We start from the raw sequence: 22,785 nt of genomic DNA, 5'->3' as shown, positions 1-22,785 counted from the left end.
AACAAATCATTAATAATAACACATAACCAAGAAAAAGATAAAAATAATTTCCCTGATGCAGTGCTGATTTGGAGAATGGGAAGACTGGGTAAAAAGATAAAGGTTCTTGGCAGTAAGGTTCTGGCAAAAATGAGTGGTGCTGGTATAGCTTTTGTCTAATTCTTTATTAAAATCTAATAGGACAAACAGGACAAATACACCAAGACAAAAAAACTCATGGAAAATTAAAATAATAACATTAGGTAGGAAAAATATTCTCACATGCCCCAGAATAATGAGTGAAAGGAGATAAACCACCACCAACTGTTGCAGTCTGCCCTGCCTGATCTCAGGAAACTGTAACCCCCTGTGACTTAGGCTGAGTGAGAGACCTCTGGACCAGGAGCCACTAAGGAGACAAAACTTATTTCCCTGGCCTGAACGCTGCCTGTTCTGTGCCTGGCCTCCTATGCTTGATCAGTTAGCCAATGACGGGTAAGATTTCCCATGCAGGGGAATCGCCTAAGACAGGCATGATCACAAGGAGGCCTCAGGGAAGAGACTCGGGGCTGTGAAAATGAAGGGGTAATCGACATCGACCCCTGCCCCCTCGGCTTTGTCAAAGCCTGAGTCCTTGTTCTTAGTTGTGAGAAATCCAAGTCTCCTGGCTGCCTTTGTCTCCTCTGCCTGACTCAGGTCTGTGGAAATAACAGGGGTGGTGCAGTCCAGACCAGAGTCGGTGGACCCCCAGGTAATCAGGCCTGGGACATAGAATATGCAAGATCCTGTGAGATCTGCTTGCTGGAAGATGCTATTGAATTAGAATATGAAGGCATGGGCAGGAAACGAAACTAGCTTTTTAGGTCCTGTAGTCTTTTTAAGTGATAAAACACAAACTCTCTGCCAGAATCCCACCGGGAGTTCTGACAGCACCTTTGAAAATTACCTACTTGTTTGATCTTCCCTGCCAGACTGGAATCCACAAACTGTGTCTGTATTCTTAATAAAAGCCTACTTAGGTGGGGGCTCGAGGTGTTCTCCACTAGAGAGAGTGGCCATTTCATCCCTATTTCCCCACAGGACCCAGTTGTCCCTTTGTATGTTTTTCTAGTGTTTCGACAAGCCATCCACAGCATTCTGTGGTCACTGCAGGCCAGTGGCCTAGTCAACCAACTAAAAAACCTAAATGGAATTAGTGTTTGTGCATGAAGAAATAGCAAAAAGTAATGAAATATCTGACAGACCTGAAATCTTCAGTATAACCCTAGTTAGTCCATCATATTTAGTGAGCTGGCTTCAAAACTGTAAGGAAGGGGTTAACAAACTCCAAAAGCAGGTGAGTGCAAAGGGTTATGGTAAGGTTTGAAAAGGAAAAAGCCTGTCCCTCACAAATGCTCAAAACTAATTAGCCACAGCTCACTTTCAGGACAAAGATCTATTCTGAGGAAAATTATTAAAAATAGATCCCAATTGTAACACAAGAGAAACAATAAAGACAAAGGATAAAGAAGATCCAAAAAATGGGTGAAGGAATAGAGCCAGGAAGCCTCAAAAACAATGCCACATACATTGTATTCAAAACTTTACAGAAGAGTTTTGAACTCCAGAGTTATGAAACTAGAAAAAAATCATATATCTCCCATCTAAAAATTCAGAAACTTTGAAGACAAATGGGCAACAGAAAAGCAATGAAGCCAAATCCCATACAATGTTGTTTTTATAAAGAAATAAATAACCAGAACAGTAAAAATTGTCAAGAACAGATAAAATATATGGATTGAACTAATGGCAATACTGACATGAAATAGGAATGAATTGATAACAATACTGAAATGAAATAGCATTGGTTTACCACATAGTCAATTATTTTAAAGACAATCAATGCATCAATGCATTACTTATTTAAAATCACACATAATTAAAAGATAAAATTTGTTGAGTCCCTGGCTTTCTCATGTCTGGGATCTGTAGCTGGGCATGGGAGTGGTGATGGAGTGAGCCCTCCCAGGAACCTGGATTCAAGACTCCTACCAGGTATTTCACAGGAAAAGATGATGGACCTCAATGACTCGGAAAGAAATCTGGTTCATTAAAAAAACAACAAGGAGACCTCCCATCAAGATGGTAGAGTAGTTAAACACCATGCTTGCCTCCTACAACTGCATCAAAATTGCAACTAAACTACAGAATAACCATAATTGAGAACCACTACCTTAGTGTCATTACTGAGTATATGCATAAAAAGCTGCATCAAGGTTGGTAGGTGGGGCAGAGATGCAGAATAAGCAGGCCCCACACCCATGGTGAAGCAGTTCAGAAATGGGAAGGTTATCTCAGTTAGGGAGTTTCTCCCTAAGGAGCAATAAGTCCCAGCCCTACACCACACCTCTGAGCACAGGGTTCCAGTGCTAGGAAGACAAGTCACTGTAACTTCTGGCTGTGAAAACCAGTAGGGATTGTGGCCAAGTGGGACAGAGGACTGCTGGAGTCCCAGGCATTTCTCTTAAAGGTCCCAGACATGGACTTACTCACTGATGAACTCATTTTCTCTGAGTCCAGCTCTGAGGCAGCAGCTCAAAGCCACCAAAGACATAAGGGAGGAACTAAATTTTGTGGCTTCAGGGTAAGGGCTGGAGGGGCAGCTTTTTTCCAAGATAGAAATGCTGGCAGGTATCATTTTTCCTTTGTTGAGCCTTCCCCCCGTCTAGTCTGCAGACACAGGAAGACATCAAATAGAGATTCTATCAACCTAGCTAACATCTTTTGCCCCAACTTGGTGATTCCCTCAGACACCACCACCCTATCTTGGCTTGGCTCAACCTGCAAACTTTCCTAAAATCTCTCAAAGGTTCACAAGCTCCAAACAAGCAGTATCTGACCTCAGCATACCCTGTATCCCTTGTTGAGTGGGCCAAGGCCAGCACTAGTGGTAGCTGGCCTTGGTTCACAGCTTAGCCACTCCCAGGCACCTCCAAAGCCAGCACAAGTGTCAACCATCTACACATCACTTTGTAGCTCACAGCAGATGGCACTGGGCTAAACACAGGCAGAAAATGACCTCAGTAGGCACCAGAGCCCCACTAAAGTGAATTCTGTGTGGGGTCAGCCCCTGTACAAGAGCTCCTCTTTTGTAGTCACAGCCATTCCTCATAGTCAGTCAATCAGCCTGAGGGGTCAATCCCTCTCCTGATGTGTCATCAGCAATAAGGGCTTGGCTACAACAGGAGAGTGTACATACCTCCTATATGAGGGACACACCTGGAGCACCTGGCTCAGGTGACCAGGGTGACTGTGTCACAGGGCCCCACAGGACACCTACTAGATAAGGCCACTACCATGACTAAGAGATGTAGCATATCTACATACTACATAGAAACAAATACAGGGAGGTAGCCAAAATGAGGATATAAAAAAAAAATGTCCCAACTGAAAGAACAGAACAAATCTTGGAAAAGAATGAAACAAAATGGAGACAACTACCAGATTCAAAAGTCACAACACTGCTTACAAGGATGTTTAAAGAATTTAGAGGAAGAGTAGATAAAGTAAGTGAGAAATTTAGGAAAGATTTAGGAAACATAAAATGGAGAAAGGAAATATAAAAAGCAGAGGATCAAATCAGTAATTTGGAAGACAAAATAGCAGAACAGCAAACAAAACAACAACAAAAAAGAATCCCCCAAAACGAGGATATTTTAAGGGACCTCTAGGACAACATCAAGTGCACCAACACTTGCATCATAGCAGTACTAGCAGGAGAAGGGAGAGAGCAAGTAATTGAAAAACTATTGAAAGAAATATTGACAGAAAACTTTCCTAACCTGGTGAAGAAAATAGACACACAATCCAGGAAGTACATTGAGTCCCAAACAAGATGAACCTAAAGAGGCCTTTTTTAAAATTATTTTATGGCTGAGTAGTGTTCCACTGTGTAAATGTCCCATAGTTGTTTTATTCACTCATCTACTGATGGACACTTGGGCTGCTTCTATATCTTGGTGATTGTAAATAATGCTGCAATGAACATAGAGACTTTTTGGTCTTCCCAGTTAGTGTTTTGGGTGTCTTTGGATATATTCCCAGAAGTGGGATTGCTGGATCAAAAGGAAAATACATGTTTAACATTTTGAGATATTTTCATATTGCTTTCCACAGTGGTTGCATACAATTTTACCTCTTGTGGCAGTATGGGTGGACCTGGAGAACTAAGTGAAATAAGCCAGTCAGAGAAAGACAAATACTATATGATTTCACTCATATTTGGAATCTAATGAACAAACTGAACTAAAAATCAAAATAGAGACAGACTTACATAGAGGGCAGAATGACAGCCATTGTGGAGTGGGAGGGTAGGGGGTGAAGGGATTAAACAAAAAGGAGAAAGGACTCAAGGACATGGTCAACAGTGTGGTGCCTGCAGAGGGGGTGGTGGTGAAAGGGGGTTAAATGGCAATGGAAGAAATACAATGAATTTTTTGAAATAAAAGAGGACCACACCAAGACACATCACAATTAAAATGCCAAAGGTTAAATACAAAGAGGGAATCTTAAAAGCATCAAGAGGAAGACAGTTACCTATAAGGGTACTCCCATAAGACCATCAGATGATTTCTCATCAGAAACTTCTCAGGTCAGAAGGGATTGACACAAAATAGTCACAGTGATTAAAGTCAAGGACATACAACCGAGATTATTCTACTCAGCAAGGCTATCATTGAGAATCAAAGGAGAGAAAAACAGTGTCCCAGACCAAAAAAAGAAAGAAAGAATTTATCACCACCAAACCAGTATTACAAGAAATGTTAAAGGGTGTTTTAGAAGGAAAAGGAGAAATAAGAAGAAGAAAAGGAAGAGGAAGAGAAGGAGAAGAAAAAGAACATAGTTATAAAGAACAAAATGACAATAAATACTTAGCTATCAATAATCACTTAAAATGTAAATGGCTTAAATGCTCCAATCAAAAGTCACAGGGTAGCTGAATGGATAAGAAAACAAGACCCTTATATATGTTGCCTACAAGAACCCATTTAGATCAAAAGACACACACAGAGTGAAAGTAAAGGGTTGGAAAAAGATATTTCATGCAGTTGGAAACAAAAGTACTGAGGTAGCAATACTTGTATCAGACAAAACAGATGTTAAAATAAAGGTTACTAACAACAGATAATGAACAACCCAGTAATTCTATTTCTAGGTATTTATCCAAAAAATACTGAAAACACTAATACTAAAAGACATATACATCACTATGTTCATTGTAGCATTATTTACAATTGCCAATATATAGTAGCAACTTAAGTGTCCATTGGTAGATGAATGGATAAAACAGATAAGAATCTTCTCTTTTGCTACATGTATGGACCTAGAAAGTGTTATGCTAAGTGAAATAAGTTGGACAAAAACCATATGATTTTACTTACAAATGGAATCTAAAAGAAGGAAAATTAAAAAGAAACAAAACATAGGGGTATTCAGAAGATGGGTGAAAAGGAGGAAGGGATTAAGATGTGCAAATTACCGGTTACAAACAGCCACAGGGATGTAATGTGCAGTGTAGGAAATATAATCAATAATATCCCATGCATGGTGTCAGATGGGTTTCAGGCTTACCAGGGTGATAGTTTCATAAGTCATATAAATGTCTAATCACTGTGTTGTCCACCTGCAACTAATATAATATTGTATGTCAACTATAATTGAGAAATAAATTATTTTTTAAAAAGATGTAATTTTTATGGACTTAAAGGTATAAGAAAGAAAGGGTTCAATTTTGGTCTCCTATGAGACTAAAAGTTCCTTGAGAGTTCAAATCATTATTTAAACTTTAATATAGGTTCTCCATGTTATTAATTAATGAGTAAATAAATGGATTAATGATTAAAACAATGATTAAGTGATATAATGTCATTTCCTCCATAATAACTGGAATTAATATGGGGTATTTAGAATATGGAAGTCAGAAATTGACTATAGGAACTGCTAACTATTCCTCCTCCACCCCAAACACAAACGTATACTCACACACGAAATTAATCAGATCCTAGACACTAATCAAGATATATGAGAATAAAGACATCTCTAGTTCAGCTTTTTTATAATTTGGTCTTAACAACCAAACTAGTAGTTGTAAGATTCTTAAGAGTTAAAAAACATTACCATTTTTAATCCATTTTACCATTTCTAATCCATGAAATGAAAACTCTCTCTACATATAGAATCCAACCAAAGAGGGTAAAATATCTATGTACTCATTTTTTTTGACCAGTGAGAATTAACGTAGAGAAACCTAGCACTGCACTTGTGTCTCTATAAACACACATTTCAAATTACTCAAAATTCAACCAATTTGACACTACCCATCTATACACCGTCTGAAAACACTGTTTGTGCCTCAATTGCTTGAAATAGTTAAATCAATCCCTTAAACTAAAAACATTTTTGTATATAAAACAACTGGTGTGGTGCATCTGACATCTGGACCAATTGTCAGCTATGAATAATTATGTCCCTTAATGTGCCATGCATCTATTTTCAATCCAGTTCAAATGTTGTAATTAAAAACTCTTTAAATAGGATACAGCTTTTCTGGATCATGCAAAGCCATGATTGATTTCAAATAAGAGATGTGATATCAGAGAAGCTCTGTCTCAAAAAAAGGCATTACATTTCTAAGATTTTATCCTTGCTTGCCTAAAAGCAGTGTAGTAAGGTATTTTATACATATCCACTAGCATAGCAGTTTTATAAGACTTGAAATACTCTGCTGAATGTATCAACACCAGGTATGTCCAGAAAGTATCCAGCCATATACTATGAAAAAGAGAGACATTAAAGAAGATACAAGATACAAGAAACATTGTACATAGGACAATGACACCTCAGTCCCCTTCAGAGTAGGCACCTTGGGACCTCACACAGTTCCAATTGCCATCGGCTGCTCTTTTATATTTCCCGGAATCTCACCGACAATCTGAAATCTCTTCCCTTTCAAAGGTGGTTTTAGTTTGGGAAAAGGCAGAAGTCACAGGGCATCAAATCTGGGCTATAGCGGGGATGAGTCACCTGGGTGATTTGATGTTTTGCCAAAAAGATGCTGTACACAAAGTGATGCCTGAGTGGGTGCATTATCACGATGAAGCTGCCAATCAGCAGTTTCCCATAACTGTGGCCTTCTGAATCATCCACATAGTTTTTGAGGAGAAATGCTCAGGCTTAATGCAAAACTGGATAAAGATTCGTTGCTCTATTCACTTAGTCATATTAAATGCCATGGCCACACAGTAGACATGCTTACTCAACTGTGACTATCATCCCCCATGAATACTGCAGTGAAGTCATCATTGTTCACGCATGCACATTCTAGTCCACTTTCCTTGGCTGCCAAGTTACATCGATGTTGTGCAAACCATTCTCATTATATTAACAATGGTGGGACTTTTCCCAGACAGACTTCATATCTCTGGCCATGAAATTTCCTACTTAAAATGAAATTAAGTGACCTGCTTTTAGGCTGATAATAAAACGTGTTATTATCAAACTTGTTAATAGAGGTGTATGGATAGAAAGCAGTAACTTTTCGCTGAGGTTTAGATGTTGGGCCATTGTTAAGTTTTCTTCATTATCTGAATAAAACCAGGATTGCATCTGTTTCATTCCCAAACACATAATAATTACATGTTGCAGATCTTCAGATTCATTCACAAACAGTTGAAAATCTAAATTTTGAATGTCTAGCAACATAGAGTTGAGATTTAAAATTACATATAACATTAAGAATTGCAAACAATATGGATTCACTATAGTACAAAAATATAAAAACATATAATCAGTATACCTTCCCTCTTCTCTTAGAATTGTCATTACTATCGTCCTACCAACACTTCTACGATCTTGCACTACTGTGGGACAAAGTATCCTAGAAAAAAACGACAACAAAATTCATGAACACAGACAACAGTATGGTGACTACCAGAGAGAAAGGGCGGAGTGGGGAGGCAGAAGAGGGGAAAGGGGGGCACATGTGATGGAAGGAGGCTTGACTTGGGTGGCGAACACACAGTACAATAGACATGATGATGCTGTAGAACTGTGCACCTGAAGCCTACATAACTTTGTTAACTAACGTCACCCCAATAAATTCAGTTTTCAAAAAGGAGTGATGAAGTGCCTTCTTAGAACCAGAAAAGTGACAAACTACTAAGTGCAATGAGTCTGTCCTCAGCATTAGGATCCTAAACAAATAGCACAAGGAAAATGAAAGCAGTTCATTTATCGCTACTATGTAGGTCAGATGTCAGTAAGCTATGACATAGGATCGGTTTCCTTTTTATAAAGTTTTATTGGAACACATCCATGCTCATCTGTTCACATATTGTGTGTGGCTGATTTCAGATGTGGCTGCAGAGGTAAGGAACGGCAACAGCTATCATATGGCCACAAACCCCAAGTACTTATTTCCTGACTCTAAAAAAACATTTGCTGACCCCTCACCTAGATCATTACAGCTGCTCCAACTTCTATTCTTTATGAGCCACTGGTTCTCTTTCTACATTTGACTTATGAAATAACCTTAGGTTCTTATTAAAATTTTATTTTTTTCGCTCTGGCTCAGTGGATTGAGTGCTGGCCTGTGAACTGAAGGGTCACTGGTTCAGTTCCCAGCCAGGGCACATGCCTGGGTTGCAGGCCAGGTCCCCAGTAGGGGGCACACAAGAGGCAACCACACATTGATGTTTTTCTCCCTCTCTTTCTCCCTCCTTTCCGCTCTCTAAAAATAAATAAATAAACTCTTTTTTAAAATTTTATTTTTTTCTAGGTTTGGGAAGAGTTGGTATGTCTAACTTTCCATCAAAAATGCCAATTGATCAAAAAATGGTTCCAGGAGAGGGGGCAAGCTGTAGATTCCCTGATAAATGTGAAGTATTTGGAAATATTCACTCATATGTAGATGGGGAAACAGCAGTGAGATGAGATGAGACAGTAACTCCCCATGATATGCAGTTGCAAAGCAGTTAATTAATCTATCAACTGTGGCACCTGGATCCCTGAGATACTGTGGGGGAGGGGGGATGTTACCTGCTACTGTAGAATAATTTGAATATCATGAATAATGTAGAAACTGCAATAGTATGCTTATGACAGTACTGGGCAACACAAATCTAACTATCAGTTCACAGACTTTATCATACTTATCCTATCAGTAGCAGAAACCATATTTAGTTACTATCATCACCAATGTAGAAACAGTAAAAGTGTTTTCTTTAGAGTAAGGAACCAATATTTTTTGTATAAATATTACACAGAAAAATAAAAGCAGGATAAACTTTTTAAATTATTTCAATAAATAAATTATTAAATGAAAGACACAAACATCTATTTACATAGAATGCACATATAAGACCACATGGTTTTGGAGGAATTGTTTTCAGTGACTGGACTGCATTTGGTGTTTATGTGATTGTGACTGTTTTTTCTCTGCGCACATTATTTCTCCTGTTTGTTGTATGTGCATGCACACGTGTGTGTGTGTACTCTTTTTTCTTCATATGTGAGCCATTTTTATCTTCTGATTTGTTCTTTTGGACAAACAACAAGTTTATCTATCTTGTCTATCTGCTTAAAGTTGTCAGACATTGTTGAGCTGTTCTCTTTACTCTGGACAGACAGACAAGAAGGCTTAAAGGCTTAGGAATTTGTTCTAGACTTAAGGAAGATGAGTGAGTGGAAGCAACCTTAAGGGTTCTTGTTCTAGATTATTTAATTCATTTTAATCAAAACATGAACAATGATAATAATGACATAAATAGTGTACTTCTAACCTGATTAGCTGCCTAATCATTTCATTTATAGGAACAAATAACTGATTCCATTAGCAATTAAGACATTATTTTAATACATGCCAAACACATATTAAAAAATGAGAATCCTCTGAATTTTATACTGTAGTCTTTTCAGATTTTATACAGCCTTTCATTTGGTGGTGTCTTATTAATGGATTCTAAGAATTTTTTAGACATTGGAATTTTTTAAAATCTAGTATTTATTCCTTTTTGTGAATAGACACCTTTGCTTATATTGACTGCTGAAATAATTGTGACAGATAATTTTCACCGAGCAAATTTATTTGTAGTATCCTTTCAGAAATAGCATCATAATTATAAAAGAATAGTGTCATAAATTCTTTAGAAATCCAAAGCCATTTAGAAATAATTTCCTGCTCAATAAAGCTGTTTTGCTAACAAAATTTAATGTGCATCGGTTTGGCCAAAGCAACAGTGGAAGCTCATTAGGTGTCGGCTACATTAACAGAGTGTCCTGATTTCTAATTGCTAGGCTGTACTGAAAATCCTAGAGTAAGATTATGTGACAGCTGTTCTGTAGTTTGTCGAAAAAATTGAGATGTTTGTCTCATAAAGCAATCCCTGAGATCAAGGATTGTTTCCAATATGCAGATAGTAGGTTTATTGAAATAAGGGAAATAGGAAACACTAATGACACAAATGATTAAGTCTCAGTGTTCTTGTCCCATCATTTGTATAACTGTGCACAGTGTACATGTGTGCTTGTGTTTATAAAGTTTCGGGTAACAGACATATGTAAATATATATATTGTTCTTCTATGACATAATACAAATATCACAAAAGAAGAAGGCCACATGAAAACCTTGATTAAATAGGGATTATGAAATACATCAATATAAGGACACTTTACCAGCCATGTACAACATTCCAAAAGTATATTTCTCTACAATGCAAAACTATACTATATGCATTTAAAATCAACACTTATGCCACTGAGCTAGACATTTAATTATAATTATTTTAAACAATATTCAATAGATTACTTTAAAAGTGCTTGATGCATCCCACATGCTTAAGTCATTTCTCTTCCTGTAAATACCCCTACCTATCTTTCAATTTAACATATATCACATGGTGTTATCTTAAGATTTTTAAATAATGCAGATTTTCTTTTAAATTGTCATGTGACAAAGTACTTGCTTCTCTTCTAGACCAGTATTTTAAAAAAGAATGGGGAATAAATGGTGGTAGAAAATAATTAATATTAGTTAATTAATTAAAAGAATAAAATCGCCCTGGATGGCATAGGTCAGTGGATTGAGCATGGACTTCGAACCAAAGTGTCTCAGGTTCGATTCCCAGTCAGGGCACATGCCCGGGTTGCAGGCCACGGCCCCCAGTAACCACACATGGATGTTTCTCTCTCTCTCTCTTTCTCCCTCCCTTCCCTGTCTACAAAAATAAATAAATATTTAAAAAAAAGAATAAAATCATATAGCTCTCTACATTTCCAGCACCTGGATATTGTGTGTGTGTGTGTGTGTCTTCAGATTAAGAGGAAATCCTGAGTGCAGATGCTGTCATTGCCATATAGATAGCATTTACCTGAATAAGATTACAAAGGGAGGAAGAGATGAGTGGGTGAGATGAATGGGAAGCACGGGGAACACGGAACGAGAGCCTTGCTGCACTTATGTAAAGGAAACTAGAGTGCAGTGTTTACAGGAGGCGGAAACGCTGTTGAGAAGTAAAATGCGATGTAGACAGAGCACAGGTTACTTGGATTTGGCAATGCAGCAATCTCTACAATGGTAAGTGCAGGTTGGATGGAACTGTGAGCGTGAAAGCCTGCTGAAATATGCTTAAGACAAAAGAGAGAGAAAAATCAGAAACAGGAGAGCAGAGAGAATTCTTTCTAGGCATTATACTTCAAAGGGTAGCAGAGAAATGGGATGGGAGTGGGAGTGGAACTGGATGCCGGGTCAAAATAAGAGCTTGTGTTGCTTTATTTTCAAATGGGAGAACTGGAGGCCGCTTGGATACCATATGTTGTGAATCACCCAGCGCAGAAGGAAAAACTGGTGAAGTAAGAGAGAGCAGAACTGAGGTTTTCCTTCATTAGTCTTTGTTCCCATGAAGAAAGCTCAAATTAGTGTTATCATTCAGTCATTAAAATATACTTGTTTAAGAATAATCAGTAAAAAAAAAAATAAGTTATTACACTGCTCTTAATCCTTAAGTGACATTAGAATACTTTTACCTCAGGCATAAACCTAATTTTATATGTCTCAAGAAAATCAAATCAGAATGTCAGCATTTAAAAAAGTAATTCATGTGTAGTAAGACAAATACCTACATATACAATTTTATGTGGCCACATGCCAATCAGACTAGGTGTGATTTTTAAAATAGGCCTGAGATACGGAGTTGTACAAACGATGTATTACTAAATCTTTGACTTTGGTGATAGAAGGTGAGACCGCAGCGCAATAGTAATGTTTATCCAATTTACTCACTTTATTGTGCTTCTGGAGTTAAACTTTTACCTTTAAGTCCAGTATTCCCATGATCCCACTTGTTATCTTAAGACAAGGATTCAGATCCTTTTAAAACTATATGATCAGGACACTTCTGGCTAAGGCAGTGGAGTTTGTGTGTGGCCAAAGAATTCTACCATGGAAATAAACTAGAAAAGCTAAAAAAATTGCAAATATGTTTGTTCACTAATTGTTTTTAATTTAAAGGCTGCATAATGCTTCTGAGTTCACGGCCAAAGTCCTATATTCTACAGAAGGGGACTGCTGAGAGCTGAGTAGATACGCTACATCCACTTTTTCTTTGAGGACATTTCTGCTTGTATGTGTGTGGCAAGAGGCTGAGTTTGCCGAAGGAGGACTGAGAAGAGGACTGCGGCTCAGAGTCAAAGAAATCAGCATGTATTTTTGTATCGTATGACTGAAAACACAAAATTTGCAGATGGGAGTGAACGGAGATTCTGATAAAAATGGGCGTGTCAGAACCCAGCTATAAATACAGATCTTTTTTCTCTCAGGATATTTTCACTAGTATGACTTATGTAGATAAGAGGTGAAGAAGGTGATAAAAAACTTTCTGAAAAGCACAACAGAGTTTCCCATAGTGTCACTGTGCTGAGTAGAGAAAGACTGTAAAGGTCAGAACCCCCTCGGGAACTAACCTCAATGAATATTCGTGGCTCTCAGCTGGAATCACTGGAGGGACATGCTGAGAAGTGGTTGTAAACCACATATGGACACAAAATTACTGCAACTCTAGCCCATCCCAAACTCAGCAAGTTCATGATTAAATTAAGTTCATCAATCACCTGCTCTGCCTTTCTGACAGAGGAAAGGCTAAACCCTCCTTGAGGGAAGATAGCACAATTTGAAACTACTATTTAAACAACATCCAATACTCAACAAAATCATTAGGCTTGCCAAAAAAAGGAACAAATAATTAAATGTATAAAAGAAATGTAGACAATAGAAGTAAATCCCCAGGTAATCTAAATATTGGAAATAGCAAACGAGAACTTCATAATATTTGTGTTTAATACTTATAATGAAATAGAGGAAGAGATGGTGAAAAATAGCTGAAAAGGTAGAAAATAACACCCAACAACTGGCATCTGTAAAACTGAAAATGAAGCACAATGCTTTAGACTATTTTCACTCAAAGTTTTAAACTTTTATGTATCGTTAACTCAAACCATACCAAAGCTTCAATACTGGGGCATGGTAGTTTTAAACTATAATATTATTAGTTGTATCCTTCTTGAATGCAAGTGTTAGTTAAAGAAATTTGTAATACATATTGAATAATATTGTAATATGTTTTAGTAGGAAAATTCAACTCAGAAAATATTTCAAATAAAATATAGAAAATATCATCACTTTCCCTTAGCTTCATTTCTTTTAATGAAAAAAATTAGGGTAAACTCTTGAATTCTTTCCTCATCCCATATTAACCACTTGAAGTAAAGAGTGGATTTTATGTTTGGTAAACGTGGTAGGAGGGATTCTACAAAGGCCCCAAAGATTTCAGTCCCCTGGTGTTGATGCCCTTTGTAATCTCCTCCCTTTGCAGGAAGAAGCAATGAATATGATGGAACTAACTCTCGTGAGGATAACGAGAGGTCTGTGAGGTCTAACTCTCAGTTTGACTTTGAGTTAATCAAAAGGAAGATTTCTCTGGGTGGGCCTATCTCATCAGGAAGAGCCCCTAAAAGACTCTTTAGGCTTTTGTTGGTATCAGAGAGGCTATCCATCTGGTTCTGAATAAGCAAACTGCCATGTGTCCTACTGCTGCAGGAAAACGAACTTGGCCAATAGTCACGTGAACTTGGAAGAGGAACTTGTGCCTGAACCTGCACCACAGTCCTAACCAACATCTCTCCATTTGGGATCTGAAACCCTGAACACAGGACCCATATTAGCCAGGCCTGGACTTCAGACCTACATGTGAGTGTTGTTTGAAATCTGTGGATTTTTATGCAGCATTAAAAATCTAATACAGCAAGTTTAGGAGATCTTAGTGAGAAAGCATTGCTCCACGACTTATTTTCCGGGAGCTGCCTGACCACAGATGCATGTGACTATTCTCTCATGGAAATCCTGTGATTTTTCTACTGGTAACCTTAAGGAGGGTGGTTATTAAACTGAAACCAGAGGTAACTAGTAGTAAGTTCTTTTCATATATATATATATATATATATATATATATATATATATATATAAAATCATGTTCTTCATTTTAATAATAAAGGAAAAGTTTGGGTCTTAATCAATCTAAATCCTGAATAACTCTCACATGGTTATAAATTAATAGGGAGAAAAGAAATACACATTCTTTATTGGGTGTTTACAAGCCCCCAAATCTCCAATACTGTCACTTGTCATACAATAATAATGCATTACCAATATTGCACATCATTACTGCTAACCAAGACAATTGGAAGAGAAATGAAGCAACTAGTAAAAGAAAATGCATCATGGGAAAATGGTGCTCCTCCATCAAAATATATAACAATTGCAATGTTGTCATCAAAACAATCACCCCTGGGTTTCATTAGTTTCTTCCTGATGTTCAAAGGGTAGAAAATATAACTCATCTTTTTAACTGCATATTTGCAAAGATGGGAAAACCATTACAAACATAGTGTCCTTGAATGACGTCTGAGTTGTTTGCAATGAATTTGCATAACTGGCAGATCTGAGCTTCCTGAACCTCCTTGGCAGAAATAGTGTCCAAATTGTTTTTTCCAGAACCAAGATAACAATGTCCTTACATAAAATTGGCACTAAATTTCCTTTTGAATTCTGACTACATGATTGAAGAAATATCGTCTGCCGAAACTGGCTGTGAAGATAAGCATTTCATGACAGTTAATATATTTTGTATGCAAATGTTTTGGCCTCTTTTAATATTGGAAGCATGGAAGAGACATTTCTCTATTTAATTTAGAATGTACTATCAAACCAGGTGTGTAAGTCCCTGAAATTAAATAGCTATTTTATTGTATCATGTTATTAAAATGGTACATTCTGTACTGAGGACATATTCAGTGACAATATACTGATTGTGGTGTGCATGAAGTACTACTAGAAATATTTTTTAATTTAATATAAAGTATTCAAGTGAAATCTGCAGTCTTTTCAAAATCATTAACACACACCCCCATATATAACTTCAACATGGCCTGACACTTCAGACCTACATGTGAGTGTTCACCTGAGCCCAAATTCACCTGAGCCCAAAATTAAATCATCATATATTTCATCATAAATATCCATGGATTTCTTGAAACTATTTTAGATTGAATCTCACCTGCTTTTCTGTGTATATACTTTGCTAATATTATTATAATTTATCACCTCATTCTAAAAATAAATAACTTCTACATGTTAAAAGATTCATAGGACTTATTTTTCCACACACTATAAGCTTTAAATCTAATAAGCATTTTACAATAAAGGTGAGAAATATATTAACATTTGTATTTCAGAAATAAGTGAATTACTTCTCACTCTGTAAAGGCAGTTTTATGTTTGCCATTTTGAATACCAACTTCCCTCCCTTCCTAGTAGAGAAGCTTGGGGTTTTCATATCATTTGTACAAGTAACAGGCAGTCTCTGGTAAAAATTCCCACTCTTTAAATATGTGATTCAGTTGCTATCTCACTGAATGGTGGGCCACCTTGAGTCTCCCACAAACCCCTTTCGTTGCACTGCTAGCCCCTTCCTCTTCAGTGCTCTAATTACCGATTTTTTCCAAGTGCGCCAAAGTATTCCCTCTTGTAAGAAACAGTTGCTATTTATTTCCAAAAGTAAAAACAGATGATTCTGAAAACACAACACAGAAAAACCATTTGAATTCTCAGAAACATTGAATGTCTTAAAAAAAAAGAGTCACTAGGAAGATAACAGGCAAAGGATCCAGAGATGGGAAAAGAGAAATAGGAGGAGGCAACGTGAAGGAATGGGCTGTTAGATGCAAGCAAATATAATAACCTCCTGTGGTGTGATAAAATATAAAGAGGGGAAGGGAAACAATAAAGCTTTATGAATGTCAAGAAATGCAGAATAGAAGGCCTGAAAGCAACAGTGAATAAAACAGTCCTATTGTATTTGGAAAGAGAAAGTATTTTCTGCAAAATGCTAGATAAGAAAGTCAAATTGTATGGAGAAGATATTTTACCTATTATCGCAAGGTTGATCTCTACCTAGTCTTCCCAATTAAATCTATTCTTATGTAAAATGAACTAATATTATAATATTTAATTTTCTGTTCTGTATAAAGAAAAAGCTATGTGATCCTCTAATGAATCTCATACTATTTCTGCAGCATTCTATTTTAAGGAGGTCACAACAAATATTAAATGAAAAGTTGAAAAATTAAAAGGAGAGATCTTATTACTATAGCCTTAAGTCGTATCAAACAACCCTGTCCTTTACCATAGCATAGATCGGTCTATCATCAGGTTTCCCCAAAGAAACAGAACCAACTATGTATATATATACACACAGTGTATATATATAAACTATGTGTGTATATATGTATATATACACACATATATATACACATGTGTATATATATATACCAACTATGTATGTGTGTATATATATATATATATATATATACATAGTGTGTGTGTGTGTGTGTGTTGTGTGTATAAAGAAATTTAAGTGAGAGATTTAGCTCACACATATAGGACTTGGTAAATTCTAAACCTGTAGGGAAGGCTGGCAGCCTGAAAATCCCGGCAGGACTTTGATGACACAGTTTTGAGACAGAATTCCTTCATCAGGAGACCTCAGTTTTTGCTCTTAAGGCCTGTAACTGATTCGATGAGGTCCATCCATACACTCAGGAATAACTACTTTATTTAAAGTCAACCAACTATAGATGTCAGTCACATCTATAAAATACATTCATGGCAACATTTAGACTCGTGTTTGAACAAACAACTGGGCACCAGAGCTTAGCCAAGTTTACATAAAATTAATCATCATAAGCCCTAACCAAAAAAAAAAAAAGTAGGAACAGGAGAAGGGAAGTAAGAATGGAAAGAATGTGGTCCTAAAAAATAAGTTGAAATAAAAAAAAATACAGAAAATAATCTTTTAGATCTCCACAGCAGAAAAGCAGAGAGTTACAGTAAGATATTGGTTTAAAACTAGCCTTTCTCTTCTCGGTGACCCAGGTGAGACTACCACTCTGGAGCACCTAGGTTCCTCTAATGATGACAGTTGGCTTGGAGTGCTGGCTCCCTCTTCTCAACTCAGTCTTAGACATTTTGCAGAAACCAAGTATGAGTTGAAGGATCTATCACATTAACATAAAAGCTATAATAAAACTCTGCAAGACAATTTTGGGGAACCAGATGGTAAGGGAAACATTAGCCTAAGTTAAATAGCCTGGGCATGAAAACAAGAATATTTTTTAAAATGTGTGATTATCTCTTTTTCATATTTTCCTGAAAACCTAATAGCCACAGAAAAACAGAAAAGCAGTGACCAACCCAGCCAGAACCCCTAGGTTACGGTAGAGGCAGTGTCCAAAAGTAACCTGGATAATCTTCCAGTCCCTCAGATGATTGTCCTCCCCAATTTGTATCCTGGAGCTAAGTGATTTTAATTAGGACTAATAACAAAGGTACAGAATGAAATCCTATAGGCTGTCTTCTGGTATACAGCTTATTTCTACCTCAAAATAATCACACAAGGCACAGCTAGCATGTAGCTCCTTTAGGGGCTCCTCCATCATATAGATAATCAACTGCCATGAATACATAGCTCCAGAAGACTAAGAACTCACAGGAAAATAAAATAAATATGCAGTATGCTGTAACAGAAAGCGAAAGAAAAGCTAGAGCAGATGAGGCTGAATTAACATAAGCAATGAGCAATAATTTAAAATAAGCATATCAATATCTGCAGATAGATAAGGGAAGATAACTGGAGCAGAAAGAAAGCACACAAAGTCATTAAAAAACAAGCACATGGTGTTGTTAATGAATAGCAATAGTTGAGATAAAAATTCAACAGATGGACTGAATTCTAGAATGAACTTAAGAGAGGGATGAATTATTGACTTGCAAAATTAGGCAGAGGAACTGAAAAATAAAAGTGGGAAAATTCAAAATTTCCATCTAAATGAGAGGAGAGGAAAAAAACAAAAATTCTAAGCAGCTGTATCATGAAGTGAGGCAATTAAAAGCAATGACTCCAAGGCCTACTGTGAGGAAAATGGTGATCTACCAGTCTCTCCCTGCTTTGGTCAAAGAAAACCCATGGTTAGTTGACTTCCCCATCCCTTCCCCTCTTTGTTCTGCAGGGGAAAATAAACCCTCAGGTACATTCTTTGAAGAAAGTCATTGGTGAGTGGAATGGAAATGAAAATATTCAGAGGAATCTGAGTCTCAGAAGATTTAGGGCCACGTGATCTTCCAGGCTTCCTCCAGCTATCCTCCACGGACCTACATAACAGAGGACAGGCGCACAGATAGTGCTGGTCCCATTCTGTTGGATGTTGAAGGAAGGATTTTTAAAGAAAACTATGAGATCACCAAGAGAAACCCGAGATCCTTACATTGCCATTAAAAAAATGAATGGGAAAGGAAATGCAACAAGACAAAAAAATGAATGTCATGGGGAAGCAGCGATACATGCTTTCAGAGAGGAATATTTTAAAGAGGTGGATTGAAATTGCTGATTCAGAGTTTGTGTAGCTTCACTTTATGGCTTAAGGACAACCTCTTTTCCAAATTATTTCACCAGTTTATACACTCACCAACAGTATGAGACTGCATTGTTTCATTGTCACCCATATTTTATTTTGTAATACACACAAAAACATTTTTATTTATTAAATTTTATTTTATTGATTAAAATAATAAAATCAATATTCAATTATTTCAATCAAGTAGCTTTAAATTGGTAACACTGTCACTTCATTTCTGTATTTATGATTATTAATTAGATTATGCATATTTTCAAAGGTTGATTTGCTATTTATAATCCCTCTCCTATAGAAAGTGTATTCATGTTATTTGACTACTGTCTTTTTCTCATTGATGCATAGAATTATATATTCAAGATACCAGTTCCTTACTGATTAAACTTAGTGCAAATTTTGTCTTCATGTTTCTGGCTTATGTTTCCATTTTTTATGGATTCCTCTAATAAACACAATTATTTAATTTTAATATGAGGTAACTCACCAATTGTTCCCATTATGGTTTGCAGGTTTGTGTGTGCGCGTGCCATGTTTAAGAGAATTTCTCTATTCAAGTTTATTAGAGTTTTCTTTCATATTTTCTTCTAAATTGGTGGAAATTTTTGTATATGGTTTAAGGAATTTATTTGTGATGAAAAATTAATATCCAAGGAACACCTGGTAAGTTCACCATTTTTTCTCTGATCTATTGTACAATAATACCACATTAGATTAGTCTAAATGTATGTGTCTCTTTATGAAATTTCTATATGGAGCAGATAACTAGATTAATATCTTAATTACTATTTGTATAATTCAACTAGAAGTCCATTGAGGTAGTATTACTCATTCTTGTTATTTTTCATAAAAAGTGTACTATCTATTCATTGATCCTTATATTTCTGTATTAATTATATAACCAGCTCTTCAAGTTTTATGGGGAAAAAGTCTATGGGATTCAAATGGAATTGTACTGAGTCTCTGGACTAATTTAAAGGTAGCTCATATATTTTAATATTGGCTTGCTATATATAAAAAGTGAAATTCTGACAGGTTTTAAAAGAATCAATCTGGCTTCTGGTGTGAAAAATAGAGAAAAGGATGAAGTTAGAGGAAACCAGCTTGGAACTCTTGCAATTTTATAGATTATAGTATGTGGTGATAGAATAATGCCTTTCCCCCAAAATATCAATGTCCTAATCCCTGAAATCTGTATATATGTTACCTTAATGGCAAAGGGACTTCACAAAAAAAGGTTAAGAATCTTGACACAGGGTATATTCTACCAGATTATTCAAGTGGACTCAATGTAATTACAAGTGTCCTTATAAGAGGAAGGCAAGAGTCTCAGAATGAGAAAAGAAGATGTGACAATAAAAGCAGAGGTCAGAGACCGATGTGCAGATGCTATGATGCTGACTTTGAGGATGAAAGGAGGATCTCTAAACCAAGGAGTACAGGTAGTCTCTAAAAGCTGAAATGGCCAAGAAAGGACTCCCTTAGAGCCTCTAGAATGATGCAGCCTCCCTTGCACTTTGATGTTAGGTCTTTGGAACTGTGAGATAGTAAATCTTTGTCAATTCAAGCTAAACTGTTTATGGTATTTGTACAGCAGCAATAGGAAACTAATTCAAAGTGCATGGAAAGTTGGATTAGGAAGTTAGCAGTGCAAGTGCTAAGATTTGGGTGAATCATAGAACTTGAATGAGAATCAAATATTGTTGATTGATTCTTATGAATTATGAAAGTCAAAGACAGCTCTAAGGTTTAAAACCTCAGCAACTGAACATAGAAAACTACTGTTTACTTATAATGTAATTTTTCTGGGAAGAAAAATTAGGAACAAGGAAATGGCTCTTAGTCACTTTTAAAGCTGAAGTGCCTATTAGCCATCCAAATGGAAAAGTGGAATTGGCAGGTGGAGTCAAGGAAGAGGGCTGGAGTCAAGATATACATTTAGAGATTGCCTGTACAAAAAACAAAAAATAAAAATAGAAAAGAGACTCCAAGAATGAATTAGATTATCTACTGAGTGAATGAAAACAATAGATGGACCATGGACCAAGCACTTGATAGTTGAAAGATCAGGAATATGAAAAGGAATCACTGCGGGAGAGGAAAATAATCCCTTTAAGCAGGAAAAAATGGTGTCATATTCTGAAAGCAAGTGAAGAATATAAAAGGAGTGATTAATGCATCCTATGACACTAATCACTCAGGAATGATGAGAACATTTATGGCAACTTGGACCACAGCTATTTAAGCAAAGTGATAGGAATAAAAATCTAAATAGACTGCAATAAGGAAAATAAGAAATTTATAGTGAGTACAGACAACGTTTTGTTAAGTTTTCTGGGAGATGAAACAAATAAGGTAGTTGAACAGTAAGGCAGGTTTGCTTTTTTATTTTGAGAACACAATTTCATCCTAAAGAGAACGATTTAGTAGAAAATTGCTGAAGTGATAAGTTTGCCTAGAAGGAGCAGTGGGACTTCATTAGAAGTCTGGGTTACATGAAGGAAGGAAAAAACATGGACTCAGATATGGTGCTGAGAGCCTGTAGGTTTCCTCTACTGATTTAATTTTTTTCCAGTTTTCTTGCAACATAATTGGCATATAACATTGTATAAGTTTAAGATGTATACCACAATGACTTGATATATGTATATAATGCAAAGTAACTACCACGTTAAGTGTAGTTAACATGCATCACCTCACGTAAATATGACTTTTTCCTTATGATGAGAACTTTCGAGATTTACTCTCTTATGAATGTTCCAACATGCAATAAAATAGTGTTAACATATAATCATCATGCTGTGCATTACATCCCCAGAACATTGATCTTACAACTGAGAGTTTGAACCTTTTATCATCTTCATCCAATTTCCCCATTTTCTACCCTTCACTGCTGCCAATCACCAATATGTCCTCTGTTTCTATAAGATTTTCTTTTTAATTTGATTTGATTTATTTTATAAGTGAAATAGGCAGCAAGATCAACAGTTGAATCAGAATCAAATACTGAATGTCTGAAATAAAAGAGAAGGAATATAATAGCCATATATGAGATTATGATTACAAAATGTGGTCCGACTGTTTGGTAGGCATGGCCTGGGTGGATTCCAATGAAAACATGGCTGGAATTCTGCCAGGTTAATATGATCAAGGGAGAAAAAGTCAACAGTACTATGGGTTCATGAAAGGGCTCATGCAATGGAGTGATGATGCTTATTGCCAACAATATCAAATCTCAAAAACAAGGGCAATTGAGGACATGAGGAAATGGAGATACAGTAGAATGGTAGTAGGATCAATCAATTAGAGCTCCTAATGGAGTTAATAATTATTGGAGTTTGGTTAATAGAATTTCTGACTGGCAGAAACAGGGAAGACACTGATGGACGGAGGTAACTACTTGGTGATTATGGAGGAACCACAATTTTCAGTGACAATGACATTTGGGTGTAATCATGGCTGAGGTGGTGGGAGGGTGCTGTTTGAGGAGGAGGACAAAACAACCAAAATATTAGACCATTTTGTGGATATTAAAATCATCAATAATTATGATAGCGAAGACCTGAGGCCAAAACTTCAAGACCCAGGATATTTTCGAGAGAACTGAAAAGAAAAAAGCTTGGAAGTATCAAAGTGAAACCAGATGAGCACTACCACACGTTCAGATCTAATGGTGTGTGAGCTGGCAGAGCCTTGTGAGTGTGCTCCAGAGCAAACCAGTGCTAACAGGAAAGTGAGCAGAAATATTGGGG

Source organism: Phyllostomus discolor, chromosome 8, assembly GCF_004126475.2.
Source record: "Phyllostomus discolor isolate MPI-MPIP mPhyDis1 chromosome 8, mPhyDis1.pri.v3, whole genome shotgun sequence".
NCBI classification, from domain to species: Eukaryota; Metazoa; Chordata; class Mammalia; order Chiroptera; family Phyllostomidae; genus Phyllostomus; species Phyllostomus discolor.
The sequence above is the reverse complement of the archived record's forward strand: the minus strand, read 5'-3'. Positions refer to the sequence as shown.